The sequence below is a fragment of the Mytilus edulis genome, chromosome 14, assembly GCF_963676685.1.
Source record: "Mytilus edulis chromosome 14, xbMytEdul2.2, whole genome shotgun sequence".
Taxonomy (NCBI): Eukaryota; Metazoa; Mollusca; class Bivalvia; order Mytilida; family Mytilidae; genus Mytilus; species Mytilus edulis.
In genome coordinates this window covers 27137736-27152873 of record NC_092357.1, presented here as the reverse complement: position 1 = coordinate 27152873, position 15138 = coordinate 27137736, and the positions used below count along the sequence as shown (strand labels likewise).

The following is a 15138-nucleotide window of genomic DNA, read 5'->3' as shown; positions in this document are numbered from 1 at the left end:
AAGATAACAGAGACTTAAAAAAAACCCAAAAAAAACAGATATATCAAATCCTCCAAATTAAAGGTTAGTCAGGGTTTATTATATATAGACAAGTTGATCGTAACTACTACATGTGCCTTTTGTTTAAAAGATGAAAACACATTATGAAGTAAGTAATGTGCAACAAATCATATTAGTCCTATTACCAATTCGTCAACCATTATCATATCATTTAAAAAAATATTGAACATATATACAGCGTTTACTAGATTTGTAAAAACTACGGGAAAAATAAAATGACCCTGCTTAAAAAAATATTATCAATATTTTTTTTGTTGGTAAGTGTCAGATTCTAATTTAATTCAGAACATGCCAGTTTATCCAAATTCTTTTTTCCATACATATTAATATACTGGATATTATAATACAAGTTATTTTTATTGCAAATCGCAACCAGTCGCATTTCTGCATTTGCAAACACCTAGCAATAAGTTTTTTTTTGGAATTTACATTGTACTAGTTTTACATTCCGCAACCCTTTAAATATTTTTTGATTTAATGAGGAACAATAAATCAAATGTAAACTTGCTAACATTTTGTAACTTGTATTGCTCCTAATAAAAAACATTCTTGGTATGTGTTTTAATAATAAAGAATGTGACATGTAAGCCTTCTTATATACGTTCTCTGTATGTCATACAACTCTGTAATGGATCCGTTCATGGTTTGTTGCAATGAATAATATTTGTACCTATCAAACACATGTCAATTATTATCATTTATACTGCAATCGTTCTATTTGAGCAGTCAAAATGCGTTGACTGTATATTTTTATGCCATATACAGTCACTGACCTGATATCACTTTTCCTCATGAATATTAAAATAGAAATTGTCGAAATTATATCTAATTTTTCATACGACCTCTTCAACCTGTTCTTGTTTCAAATGTAAAAAACGATGCATTTAACGACTCAAACTTGTTTCTTTTGCAATTTTTGGGAAAACATATTTCACTTATTAATATTTTTTTGTTTGCAACCTATAAATCATTATGTTTTATGCTTATTGTTGATATTTTAGTCTGCAACGAATTCGTTCATTATTGATTGCGGTAATGATGTACATTTCATCGTGTTTTATATTTCTTCGTCTGTGTGATATGAGGCCGTTTTAAAAGGGGATTTTCCCAATATTTCAATCAAATAAATAACATTAACACAATAAACAACAATTGAAAATGTTTTTTTTATATTGCAGTATAAAGACAATAATAGTGCATTGACTTGACATATCAACGCTTTTCCCCGTTTCTAAGCCTCGTCCTTGTATCGTTTATATGTCAAGTCAATGCACTATTATTGTCTATGTGTCAGTCAAAATTCCCCGCAATTTGAGTTGTGATTGTTTTAGAACAACACGAAAAAGAAGTACATTCCAATTATTATCGTCCTACATAAATTTATAATTACAGTTTCATGCCAATAAAAAAGTTTGAATGTCTTAAGCTTATACAATACGAACTCATATACGTTGTTTGGTATACTATATAGTGTGTTGATAGCTCATTATCTTCTGACAGTAACATTGTTGATACAATTAATTAACCGGTAGTTTAAGTGATGAAAGCACAACATGATGTAACAGATACCATTTAACATGTTTAATCAAATTATTTTCGCGAGAAACAAAAGTGGTTTATATATCAATGAAACCGCTGTGATAATCATATAATAAAAGGCAAGGCATAATAAAAAAAGTATGCTTTCAATATAATAAGATTACTACTACACGAAAGATAAGATATAAAGTAATCAATAAGCATTAGTCGTGGAAATATCGAAATTATTAGACATTTACTTCTAAAGATAATTCATAACTAAATCATTTAAAACAATGTGTGCCTTGCATCACGATGTTATTCTCCTGTAGTAAACATCGTCTAACATAAAAATAAGAAGATGTGGTATGAGTTCCAATGAGTCAATTCTCCATCCAAGTCACAATTTTTAAAAGAAACCACATAGTAAGGGCTTCAACACGGATACTTGGCTCAAACTATACAAATGACTAATGACTAATATATTGTCAAAGGGCTGAGTCGTTTCTCTTTGAGGAATATCTCATTTTCCAGCATAGACACATCCATTTAGAAGCCATCAAGTGAAACAAGTCTCAGAAGTGTCTGTTGGTAGCATGTTGGCGGGAAAAAAATATCCTCCTGTTCATCAAATCATTGTTTCCAGTGATATTCCTAATGTTTATTCCTTCTTCTCTGTCAATTAACCTCAAGAGAAAATACAATCTTCACATTTCGAGTACAGATATCCTTTTTTTTCTAACTGAAAATTGATCCTTCTTTTCTTGACGTCATAAGTATTGATATCTTTTTGGTAAGTGCCATGAATATGTTATCAAAGGACGGCATGGAAATGAGGGATCGTAGCTCGGATTTTATAAATGAAAAACGGAAGTCAATCGGACATATGGATATTCAAAACTAAACGATCGTGCGAAGATTAAATTGGTTAAAAGAGAGATAAAACAACTTAATTCAAAGTCATGCAGTGTTTGTGCTACTTAAGTTTTCAAGTTTAAGTTTAAGCATACAATAAAGAAATATCAGGTGTAGTTATACATTGATAACTTTAAACAATACCAGCAGGACACCAATTCTTTTTTTTTCATATTACGTTCATTCATTTCTTAATAAAAGTGGATCATTAAGATGTATATTTTTATACTTTTACATTGCTAAGAGACTGTTTATTGCAAATATTGAAAAGTCGTAACTATACTTTTTTTCTCAAATCAATCTCCACGCTGTGTTAAAAACGATTAATGTAACTAACTTTTGTCGAAAATAAATATTTAAATGATTAAGTTTTGTTTGATTTGAACGGACAATTATTGTATCTTATTATTAAGTCAATCAGTTGTTTAAATTGATGAATATAGTCATTAATACGACTTTGGAAATTGAAGAGTCACAGACATGGTACTGGTACATGGTACTGGTGACCCTTGACAAACTGAAAACTACGGCAGCAAATGTTTGAAAAGATGATGTGTTGTTTGGTATTGTCAAAAGTTATTACAACTAATTGTAAGTCTGACGTCAAGGTTAGACATTGCATTTTGGCTTTACTAAATGACAACACTGTTTATCATGAAGTATATCACCAGTGTCTTATACATGCAGAGGGTAATTGGTCATAACAGGGATATGGATATAAGGTTTACTATCGCTAATTTTGAAATCCGGTTACTCATCATTAAGCTATATAAACAAATGAATGAACAGACATAGTTTTATGATTATTGATGTCAATACATTGCCAATTGAAATTAATGTATATATATATGAACTCAAAAGAAAACTTTGTTTATACACTCTACATCTTGATTGTTATTAGCATTTACTTAAGTAGAAATATTTAGTCTATATAAACATTGATAAAAGCTGTTTGATTATTATCTAACTGTATAAAGCTTTCATCTCGAATTAAGCTCTTTGAAAACAGATAGTCTAACATTAAACGCATTTTTAATTGTGCATAAAACATGTGTTGGCATTAAACCTAACATACAAATAGTGAACAAATGTTATGTTATGCAATCGTTATTTGAAACAAACATTTCAGTATTAAGCAATTGAATAAAGCACGGCATTTTATCGAAGTATAACACTGTTTTATGTTAACTTTTCCGTCTAATGTTATATCTGAAATATAGTGAAGAAATTATTGTATTTTCATATTGCAACCAACAAAAAAACAACAACAAAAATTCAAAACAATTATAAACTATATTTTACTTTCCTTTTAAAATTGTGTGTACTTGTTTTGAATTATCCAATATTCAAAAAGTATTTTAACTGGTATTTTATGATCCCTCTAGATTTAATTTTTTACTTTTCAAGTAAGCAATGTGCCTTCGGTTTAAAGATCTACACTGCAATCTCACGTTTATGAAGAGCATTTAATGCAATATGAACCCTATTATAGCTGACACCATTACATCAATTAACACGCCAATCAACACATCTGGTAACTGCCAAAGACAATTTATCTATATGAGAAACAAATATTCATACTTTTAGTATTTACAAAATGAACAGAGACATACGATCAAATGTGCAATCAGCGATATACTCTTCTCATCGTAATGCACCTGTTTATTTCTTCTAAATCCACCAAACAAATTATTTAACAAAGTTTATAGGCTGCATACACTACAAACAAACAATAACAGAAAATGAATGTCAGGCTACTTTGTTCTCCGGTAAGTGAATAATTATCATCTAAGATTGCTTTCAAACGAAAGTTTATTAGTACCATTGAGTGCCTACAGAATGTATTGATGTGTACATATCATATTCAATTCGGTGTTAGTATTTACTATAATGTTAACACTTTGTTGATACTGTTATCAATATTCTTGCAGCCTTAATTGAAAAACATTATGAGTTATTTTCTATTATATTTGTACTTTTCATTTCTGTTGAGTTTTTTGTTTTTGTTTCTGTCGTGTATTTTATCCACCCTGCACCTTATGAATACATTAAAATACGATAGACACACTATGTTTGACATCACGAAAAGTAAAGACACCACATAATTAAAACAAGGCTTCAAGAGGAAGCCAACATTGAAAACATGTAAAAATTAGTTTCCGTCTTTTAGTAAAATACTGATGTCATTTCTTTCTTTTATAATAAAAAGCTGTTGATACGATTATATTGCATGTATTATGCCAAATTTATCAATTGTTGTTTCTTTTGTTTTCCGGATTGTGTATCAGTGTTTATCATGTAAATAAACCAAACGAGATGATAATATGATGTACTGCTAGCTTGACTTCGAAAACACAATACATATGGATCAGAGTCGTATGAAAGGGTTGGTATCTCAGTTGTTTCTGTGAACAATGTAATGTAATGCCATGATACTTATTTTAACCAGTCGTTAAGATTATGAGGTTGAACAGTTATTTTTTGAAATTTCTAATGTAATTATTTATGTCCATTTGAATAATATTTCAATACACTTCTATTGATTACTCCATTATATTTCATTTGAGATAACAACCGGCACGTAAAAAAGTACAGACATGGACACCACAAGGGACAAGAAAGCCTGGAAGGACTAAAGTCACATATACAGAAGAGATAAAGCAGAAGAGATAAAAAAAAACAACATGGTAACACCTGGAGTCAGATAGAAAAATAGCCAGAAATAGAATAAGTTGGAGGTCCAGTGTTGATGCCTTATTTGTTCAGGAAGATTATAATTATTTTTTCTCCATGTTATCGCTCGGTAGTTAACCTTCTGAGCACACATGATCACGAATTGTGATATGCCACTTACATTATAGCAATTGGACTGGTATAAACCATGCAGGTCTTCTATACATTTTGCTTGTGTTGGTTGTTGTTCTTTTTTACTGTTTGGTGCAATAACTGTGACTACTCTCAACTCTGTACATTGTATCTTAAGTCTTTAAGATGGTGTTTGTGTGATCTGTGTTTATTTGCTGGTTTAGCCCTTTTAGGGTCATTATCATGCTTATGCTTCACTGTCCCATGTACATAGGAAAAATTGCGACATATGTTTTCATATGTTTAACATATGTTTTTTATATGTTTGAAAACATATGTAAACATATGTTTAGGCCCGACATGAAAACATATGTTTTTGATCATATGAAAAACATGTTTTTGATCATATGAAAAACATATGTTAAACATATGAAAAACATATGTTAAACATATGAAAAACATATGTTTATAAAATCATATGAAAAACATGTTTTTCATACATGTAAACATATGAAAAACATATGTTTTTTATAAACATATGTTTTTCATATGTTTTCATCCCAGACCTAAACATATGTTTTCATATGTTTGGCCTAAACATATGTTTTCATATGTTCGGCCCAAACATATGTTTTCACATGTTTTTATATTGGTCGTAAATAAATATTTTTTTTATGTTTTTTTTTTATTTTTCAAATGCATTTATTTTTTCATGTATATGTATTTTTGTTTGGTTTGTTTTTAATGGTTATGTTTTTGATGTTTTTCTTCTTCATCATCTTTTTTTCTGTCAGGAACTCATTTTGAGTGTAAATACTTCAATATGATGATTTTAATAACCCCAAATACTTGACTCCACAGAAAATACATGGCAAAATCAAAAGCTCTTAACAAATAAAAAGCAACTGTATACATTAGCATTCCTTTATGCAGAAAAATAATTATCACAGTCAGTGCTCCATAATTTGTATTGTATAGCTAGTAAAACTTTTTTTTATTAAGTTGTTGTCTCTTCTATTTTCATATTTTTGTCTCTTTGACACACTCATTTCTATTGCCTATGTTCTATTTTCAAATTTTTGTCTCTTTGACATATCCCATTTCTATTGTCTATATTCTATTTTCATGGTTTTGTCTCTTTGACATATCCCATTCTATGTTTGCCTCTTTGACATACCCTAATTCTATTGCCTATATTCTATTTTCATCTCTATGACATATCAAATTTTTATTGTCTATATTCTATTTTCGTATGTTTGTCTCTGTGACATACACCATTTCTATTGTTGATAATCTATTCTAATCTGATGTATGTGATATTTCTATTGTCTATATTCTATTTTCCTCTGATGTCTGTGATATTTCTATTGTGACAGTCTGTATTCTATTTCCCTCTGATGTATGTGATATTTCTATTGTCTATATTCTATTTCCCTCTGATGGATGTGATATTTCTATTGCTATATCACCATACACATTGATATGTGATTGTCTACACTGCTAGCTATTACAGGTGCTAGTGTATGCTGCCGCTTTTGTGGCCCTTAATGGCTTGCTATTTCGTGTGAGCTCTGTTTTGAAAACTGTATTTTGACCTGTAATGGTTTACTTTTACAAATTATGACCTGGATGGAGAGTTGTTTCATTGGCACTAATACCACATCTTCTTATATCTATAATTAAGAAAGACAACTAGATTGACTTTTGAGTTCAATATTGTATTAATTTAAAATGAATGTTCTTTGGTTCTGTTTCTTTACTTTTCAGTTCCTGAAAATAAAAATAACAGAACAGAGTTTCAATGTCCACTGAATATTTTATTTAGCAAGGAGCAATAATTAAAACTAGAGGCTCTAAAGAGCCTGTGTCGCTCACCTTAGTCTATGTGAATATTAAACAAAGGAAGCAGATGGATTCATGACAAAATTGTGTTTTTGTGATGATGATGTGTTTGTACGTCTTGCTTTACTGAACATTCTTGCTGCTTACAGTTATCTCTATCTATAATGAACTTGGCCCAGTAGTTTCAGTGGAAAATGTTAGTAAAAATTTACAAATTTTATAAAAATTGTAAAAAATTGACTATAAAGGACAATAATTCCTTAGGGGGTCAATTGACCATTTCAGTCATGTTGACTTATTTGTAAATCTTACTTTGCTGTACATTATTGCTGTTTAAAGTTTATCTCTATCTATAATAATATTCAAGATAATAACCAAAAACATTAAAATTTCCTTAAAATTACCAATTTAGGGGCAGCAACCCAACAACGGGTTGTCGGATTCATCTGAAAATTTGAGGGCAGAGAGATCTTGACCTGATAAACAATTTTACCCTGTCAGATTTGCTCTCAAATGCTTTGGTTTTTGAGTTATAAGCCAAAAACTGCATTTTACCCCTATGTTCTATTTTTAGCCATGGCGGCCATCTTGGTTGGTTGGCCGGGTCACACCACATATTTTTTAAACGAGATACCCCAATGATGATTGTGGCCGAGTTTGGTTTAAATTGGCCCAGTAGTTTCAGAGGAGAAGATTTTTGTAAAAGTTAACGACGACGGACGACGACGATGGACGCCAAGTGATGGGAAAAGCTCACTTGGCCCTTTGGGCCAGATGAGCTAAAAAGGCACTTGAATAAAATTATAAATAAAAAAGTGTGCTTGGAAAAAAACTTCTTTTTCTTGTATACGAAATATTTCAAACAGACCTGCAAGGGCATTACAAGTTTACAGTATAATATGTGTTTTATAAAAAATTGAACCGATGAGAGGGCTTACAAGGCCATTTTCCTTTATTTAATATTTTCAAGGGGCATAACTCTTTTGAAAATAGTCAATCGGTCAAAAGTAGTGAACTTGACAAGTTGAAGGTTACTTTATGGTATGGATTTTGATTATTGTTCATTGCTGAACAGTGACCAGTAAATGTTTTATCTTCGTTCTTTAGTTTTTTAATTGATAGTTGTCACATTGAGGATCATACACCATCTCCTTATATCAATATTCTAGTTCTTTAAAAACGCTCTACGGTTAAAAGAAAATTATCAAATTAATTTTTCTTGTTTATTTTAAGGTACAGTGGCAAATATTTAATGTATATATTCAAGACAAGAACAACTTTTGATCATGTTAAATATACAATTCATAATATACGGTCTGTGATGCAAATGCTATAATCATTTGAGCTTCTCATTTCTCATGCGTGTGCAGCAGAAGCAGATGAGACTGGTAAGGATTCCTCGATGCATACTTGACATCAAAAAGACAGAAAAATAAACAACTGTATACATGTACAATTACACTTGAAAAAGTTTTGAATAGATAACATTAAATTATTTAAATCAAATACAATTCTACATATGAACTTACTTTGATACCAGTTTTTTTTCTACAGGACATCTGCACCTACATGTACATGTACACCGTAGCATGTACCCCAGTGATTCTAATACTGCACTTTACTTTCATTTGGTAACAAGCTAAAATTATAAATTTTAAGTTAATCCAAAAGTCCAGACAAAAACTAAATGTACATGTAGTATGAACTGATGCTCACTAATTAATACTTTTACTTTTGAGTTAATGGAAACAATTCATAAACAATCAACAAATATATGTATAGCATGAACTTTTCATATATCATGTATATATAAAAAACTATTAGTTTTAACTCTGGTTTATTAAATCTTGAGTTGCTGTTTCATAGGCAAAATTGTTGAAATACAACATTTATATATAAATATTAAACTCATGAACATAACATGTTGTCATTTGTGTTACCATCTGTATACTTCATGCATTTAATTAAAGAACAGTGTTTCAATGTACCTCACCAATTGATGGATATATAAAATTTGCTGTCAAAAAGCAATAACCACAACAAATAAGTATGTTCTTTTTTTTTTTAACATTTTTCATAAATTATAAAAATGATCTACAAGAAAAGTAGACATGTGTTGGATGCAATTCCTTACAAATTCAATATCTATTTCCAAGAGGCAAAACTCCTGTAAACATATTTTATTAATAGCCTGTTAAGTTTCTCTTTATCTTCTTTAGTTCTTGTTCAAAACACAAAAGAGGAAAAGATTGCAAAATTTACGAGAAAGTTGTTAAAAATTGACTATAAAGGGCAGCAACTGCTTAAGGGGTCCATTGAAAATTTGGTTATGTTGACCATTGTAGATCTTACTTTGCTGAACATTATTGCATGAATCTTTTCAAAAATCAAAAATTTGAAAAATTTTGAAAAAATAAGGAATCCCTTAAAAAAGTTGTAAACAAACTATCCCCCCCCCTCAACTTATTGAAATCTCCCTTGGAGCAATAACCCTAAAACTCAATCCCATCCTTTCTTTTGTAGTATGGAAACTTGTAGTACAATTCAGAGAGATCCATACACTTGATGGTGGATCCAGAAATTTTCATATGTGGGGGCCCAGTGACTGCATAAGAGGGGGACTGATCCGGACATGCTTCAGTGTTTCCCTATATAATCAACCAAAATTTTCCCAGAAAAGAGGGAGGGGGAGGGGGCAGGGCTGTCTGGGCCTCCCACCTTAATCCGCCTATGAGTCACTTAAACACAAGTTATTGTCTGGAAACTAGAAACATGCTTCTTTTTGGCCCCTAATTCCTGCATATTTTGGGCAACTAACCCAAAACTACCCCAGCCTTCCCTTTGTTATATATGTGGCACAATTTCAGAGAGATCTATACAATTACACACAAGTTATTGTCTGGAAACTAGAAAAATGCTTGTTTTTGGCCCCTTATTCCTAAACTTTGGCCCCATGACCCCTAAACTGAATCAAAACCTTGTACTTGTGGTTTTAAACATTGTGGTACAATTTCAGGCAATTGAAATACTTGTAAACAAGCTATTATCCTGAAACTAGAAAAATGCTTGTTTTTGGCCCATTTTGGGCCCCTAATTCCTAAACGGTTGGGACTTCCGACCATCATCCCCAAAATCATCCCAACCTTTTTTTGTGGTATTGGACCTTCTAAACAAAATTCATAAAGATTTATGCACTTAAACCTAAGTTATTGTTCGGAAACCAAAGTGTCTTCGGACGCTGCAGATAACGACAACACCTTACCATTATACAATCCCCAAAAATTGTTTGTGGTTGTATAAAAAGAACAAGCAATGGAGTGTTTATAGAGCTTCCAATGCTATTTTCAATAAAATGGTCCAGTAGAAAAAATATTTTTTCACAGCTTACACGAACTCAAAATGTGTAACATGTAGATAGTCTGACAACAACAAAATATTCAAACAAAGTTATCCTTTTTATTACATGTACATACCTCTCGTCATAATATAATTGCCGGCTGCTCTTCATATGCACATAAATCAATATGAAAATCTATGAATCCATCATATAATCTAGAAAGCAATGCCTCAAAGAATTCCATTCTGTTGCTTAACTTCTTCTTCTTCTTGAAGTACATGTACTTCCATAGAAAATGCTAAAAGAAATAATGTAAAATGAAATGAAGTTAAAATATCTGACAAATTGCCTTAATTATTTTTATACATGTTATATGGCAAAATTGGCTTATTTTGATCTTTTAAAACAAGACCAACAGATCTAGACTTGCCCAGAAAAAAATTATACTAGTATATATACATGTATAATATACAAGTATTAAATTATTTAAATGTTCTAATCCATCTTATTAAATCCTATGCTTGTTGTATGAATTCAACTTTATATGTGCAGTACTTAACTAAATACACAGCCTTTATAACTAATTTTCAAATTAAATGTATACATTTTTAATCAACCATGGTAACTTCTTTAGTCAATGAGACAAGGGATTTCAAGGGATTAAACTTAGCTGTTACATTTGTACATGTACATGTATAACATGTAAGGCCTAGTTACCATGGTTATTACAGACATGTATTAATGTATTACATGTTTTATATGAGACAGTTTGGTAATTACTGAAAAGCAAGGGTGTGTTAAATTTTAACCTTGTCCATCCGTCAGTACATACATTTAGTTGTACATGTATGTCCCAAAAAATTGGGTGGTCACTGGTGTTACTTTTACCTTTCTTCAGTTATGTATTGGCTATTGCTGAATTTTTATTGTTCTTTTCTCTCTAATTTTAGTTTGCCTCAACCAAATGTTATGAAACTCATATACACACCACTTAATTCCACATCTATAAATTCAGATCGAGTTCATATTTGGTGGCATCACTTTTATTGTTCTTGATTTATACCCTTTACAAATTGAAAAATGACTGATTTTTTTTGTTTCCGTTTTCTTATTGTAGTTTCCGTTTGTTTTGACCAAATGCAACGAAAATTACAAACCAGTGGCGGATCCAGAACTTTTCCTAAGGGGGGGGCCCTCAGACTGACATAAGGGGGGGCCCTCTCCAGTCATGCTTCAGTGATTCCCTATATAATCAACCAAATTTTTCCCACGAAAGGGGGGGGGGCCTGAGCACCCCCCTGGATCCGCCTATGCACACAATGCTTATATTAAACCACATAAAATTTACACTTTGTAACACAGATCAAGTTTTGAATTCTAGAGGAATTACTTATACATTTCAAGAGTTATGCTCCTTTACAAATGAATTAATAAAATTGTTGATTTTTTGTTTCCACTCTCTTTTGAAATTTGAAGTAACATGTACATGTACATGTATACAATAACTAGAACACACCCGTGATATCACGGGTCCGTGACTGATTGAAGTATACAACTATGCGCAAGCCTTATTTGAGTATTAGTATTGTCATCTGATAAAGTCATGTCGATTATAAGATACACAGTTTTTTATGCTTTCAAGTCTTTCTGTTTGAACCCGTTGAACTGGAACTTATCAGTTATTGGTAATATTAATTATTTTGAAAACAAAAGGTCCTTGAATGGAGTATTTTTTAATCAACAGCATTGTCCTATATAAGTTATAAATAAAGTTGAATTCTTTGCTTTGCTGTTTTACGTCATGCCCAACCAGGCGCGGATCCAGAGGGGGGGGGGGGGGGGGGGTTCCGGGGGTTGGAACCCCCCTTTTTTTTTGGACGATCAATGCATTTGTATGGGGACATTTAATTGGAACCCCACCTTTTTAAAATGGCTGGATCCGCCCCTGCCACCAACAAATTGAAAACTGTACCTATACGCCTTATTTTTAGTCCAGATTTTTAGTATTCGTATTGTTATCTTAGAAAGTCTTACTGATTAAAATACTACAATAGGTAACAATTTGACAATTTAGTAGTGTCAACCCTGTGGTTATGACCCGTGTATATAGCATATTAGTCCTGAATACAACTTTTGGTGGTGCGCCTGTCAGATGCGGAACGTACAGATTAGGTAATAGATAACAGGTGAATATACTATTGGTATCGGTAGCGGACTCGACCCGGAACTTCTTAATTATTGGCAATATTAATTACGTGGAAAACAAAAGGGCCTGGAGTGGTGTAATTTTTAATCTACACCTTTGTACAATATTAGTTATATATAAAGTTGAATTCTGTGATTCGTCGTTTTTACGTGATGACGGCTGACAAATTGGACCTCGTAATTTTAGTATTATAGATACATAATGATGTTTAAATTTGGTCAGTGTAAATGAGATCAAGACAAGGTCAAATGAACCTTGATCATGTTGATAGACACAGACTTGCAGACTCATTCATGCCCTATTATAAACATACATTTTACACCAAAACCTGAACGATTTTGTATGCTGCAGTTACTACTTGTATCTGGAATAAACCTTAACCAGGCAAGGTTTGGTGGTAAATAACTTGTTGTTAGCTTTGAACTAGTTATCAGTAATAACTAAGAGGTAACTCTCAAATCTGGACTTAAAGAGGTTATTTTTGTTGTGCCTGTGGTGATGTATAAATACATGTACCCTGTCTGCTTTATGTTTTTGTTAGATGTCTTTTTGCTTTGTACATGTTGTACATATCTGATGGCAAATGTGTTAAGCCCTTTTCACACAACTATCCAAGGTTAGGAGGGGGTTTAATTTGGCACCAACAAACTGGTTTGACTCCATCACATCCTGTACATGCTGTATGTTTCTGTCCCAAGTCAGAAGCCTGTTATTTAGAAGTTCATGTTGTAGTTTGTTGCTATACTTGTATATCATATTTGTTTATTTGTTCCTTGTTTTGTTTTAAAATCATTATCAGTCTGTAAGTTCCTTCATTTGACTTATAAAGCTGACTTTGCATTATGCACTTTGCTCATTGTTGAAGTCAACTTGTAAGATACAAATGAACATGTAGTCCAAATTATTATGACGTCTAGAAAGGCTATTTTTAATTTTTGCATTGACGCAGCCATTCTGCGACATAGATGTAAACAAAATTAAGTATAATAGCTTCCAAGACTTCATTATTATTTAGACTACATTTGTACTTGTATTTTAACTTATAATTGTTGGCAGGCCTTGGTGGCTGAGTGTAAAGTGGTTGGTATGTTTATGTCTTGTTCTACTGTCTGATTTAAAAAGAAGATCTTTAGGGTAAATTGCTATGTGTTGGTGTATGATCTTATAGAATACCACTAGTCTTGTTTGTATTCGTCTCAATTCTAATGTAGGCCACTGTAGGTGATCAAGCATATTTAAGACAGAGCTGGTATTGTGATATACCGGTTCTCCGGTTTACAATCAACAGTCAAATAGTTTTATTGTGAAAAAATTGCACACACATCTTCCTGTTTTTGCCAATTATAATAATAAAAAAGGTGCATTATTATATTTACTATTCGTTGCCCTTTTAAGGTACATAAATGTACGTAATCCATGAAAACAAAACACTTTCGACATTTCGAACTTTCGTTGCGTTGACTTTCTCTAGACTTTCATATCTATGTTTCGTTCCCCGGTTTCTTCTAGTTAATCGACAAGTCACTCAATTCAATTTATCTGTTTATAAGTAGAAGAAGAAGTAAAATCTGTCTCTGTCCATTCTTAAAACTTAAATAAACAGCTGTAGACTGCTGCAGATGATCGCGTGAGCGTCCATGGTTTGCGTCATAATGCACAAAACGATAACGGTGAAAATATTTCCGAGTTTTCCTGGTTTTCGAATTCGATGTGCCAAGTACGTAATACGAGGGTCTGGAATCAAAATTAGGGATTTAAGAAAAGGGAATAAGAAAAAAAAATGCAGAATAGATAATGAAAAACAGAGAGAGAATAATGGGATAATCAATAATAATTAAAAAAATTAATTTAGAATAAAGAACAAACTATAAAAAGTAAAGAATATTTATTCATTATTCATATTATTATCTATTTATCATAACTCATTCACTTATTTTACTTTATTATTGAATTAATTAGAAAGCTCTGCTGTTAGGATTATAGGCTTCAATACTAATTTAGACATTTTCTCCAATTTTCATTAATGTATTTTAAAACATATGAAAACATATGAAAATCATATGTTTTTCATATGTTTGTAAACATATGTTTACATATGTCATAAAACATATGTTAACATATGTTTTCTAACATATGTTTTCATATGTTTCAAATCATATGTAAACATATGATTGTAAACATATGTTTATCATATGTTTGTCCTAAACATATGAAAAACATATGATTTTCATATGTTTTTCATATGTTTTGAAAACATATGATAAACATATGTTGCAATTTTTCCTGTGTAGGTGAGGATGGGTTATGCACCCGTATATCAGATCGCAATCTGTATTAACAAAGACTGTATTTCCTTTATTGTCTTTTGTGTTGATAAATGTAATATTTACTTTTAATTCATTTTTTAAATGACACAAGTCTTTGTTTTTTTAGTTTAAATTAATTAAATCAGTTC

General features: G+C 31.3%; 1 long non-coding RNA gene across 1 annotated transcript; it reads right to left on the bottom strand.

The window, feature by feature from the left end:
• Positions 1-6995: 6995 nt before the first annotated feature.
• LOC139502617 (uncharacterized) lies at positions 6996-14349 on the bottom strand. Its single transcript, XR_011658896.1, has 4 exons — positions 14060-14349; positions 10614-10775; positions 8670-8779; positions 6996-7068 (listed from the first exon to the last, which is right to left on the bottom strand). It is a non-coding gene; the product is annotated as an uncharacterized lncRNA (long non-coding RNA).
• Positions 14350-15138: the final 789 nt, after the last annotated feature.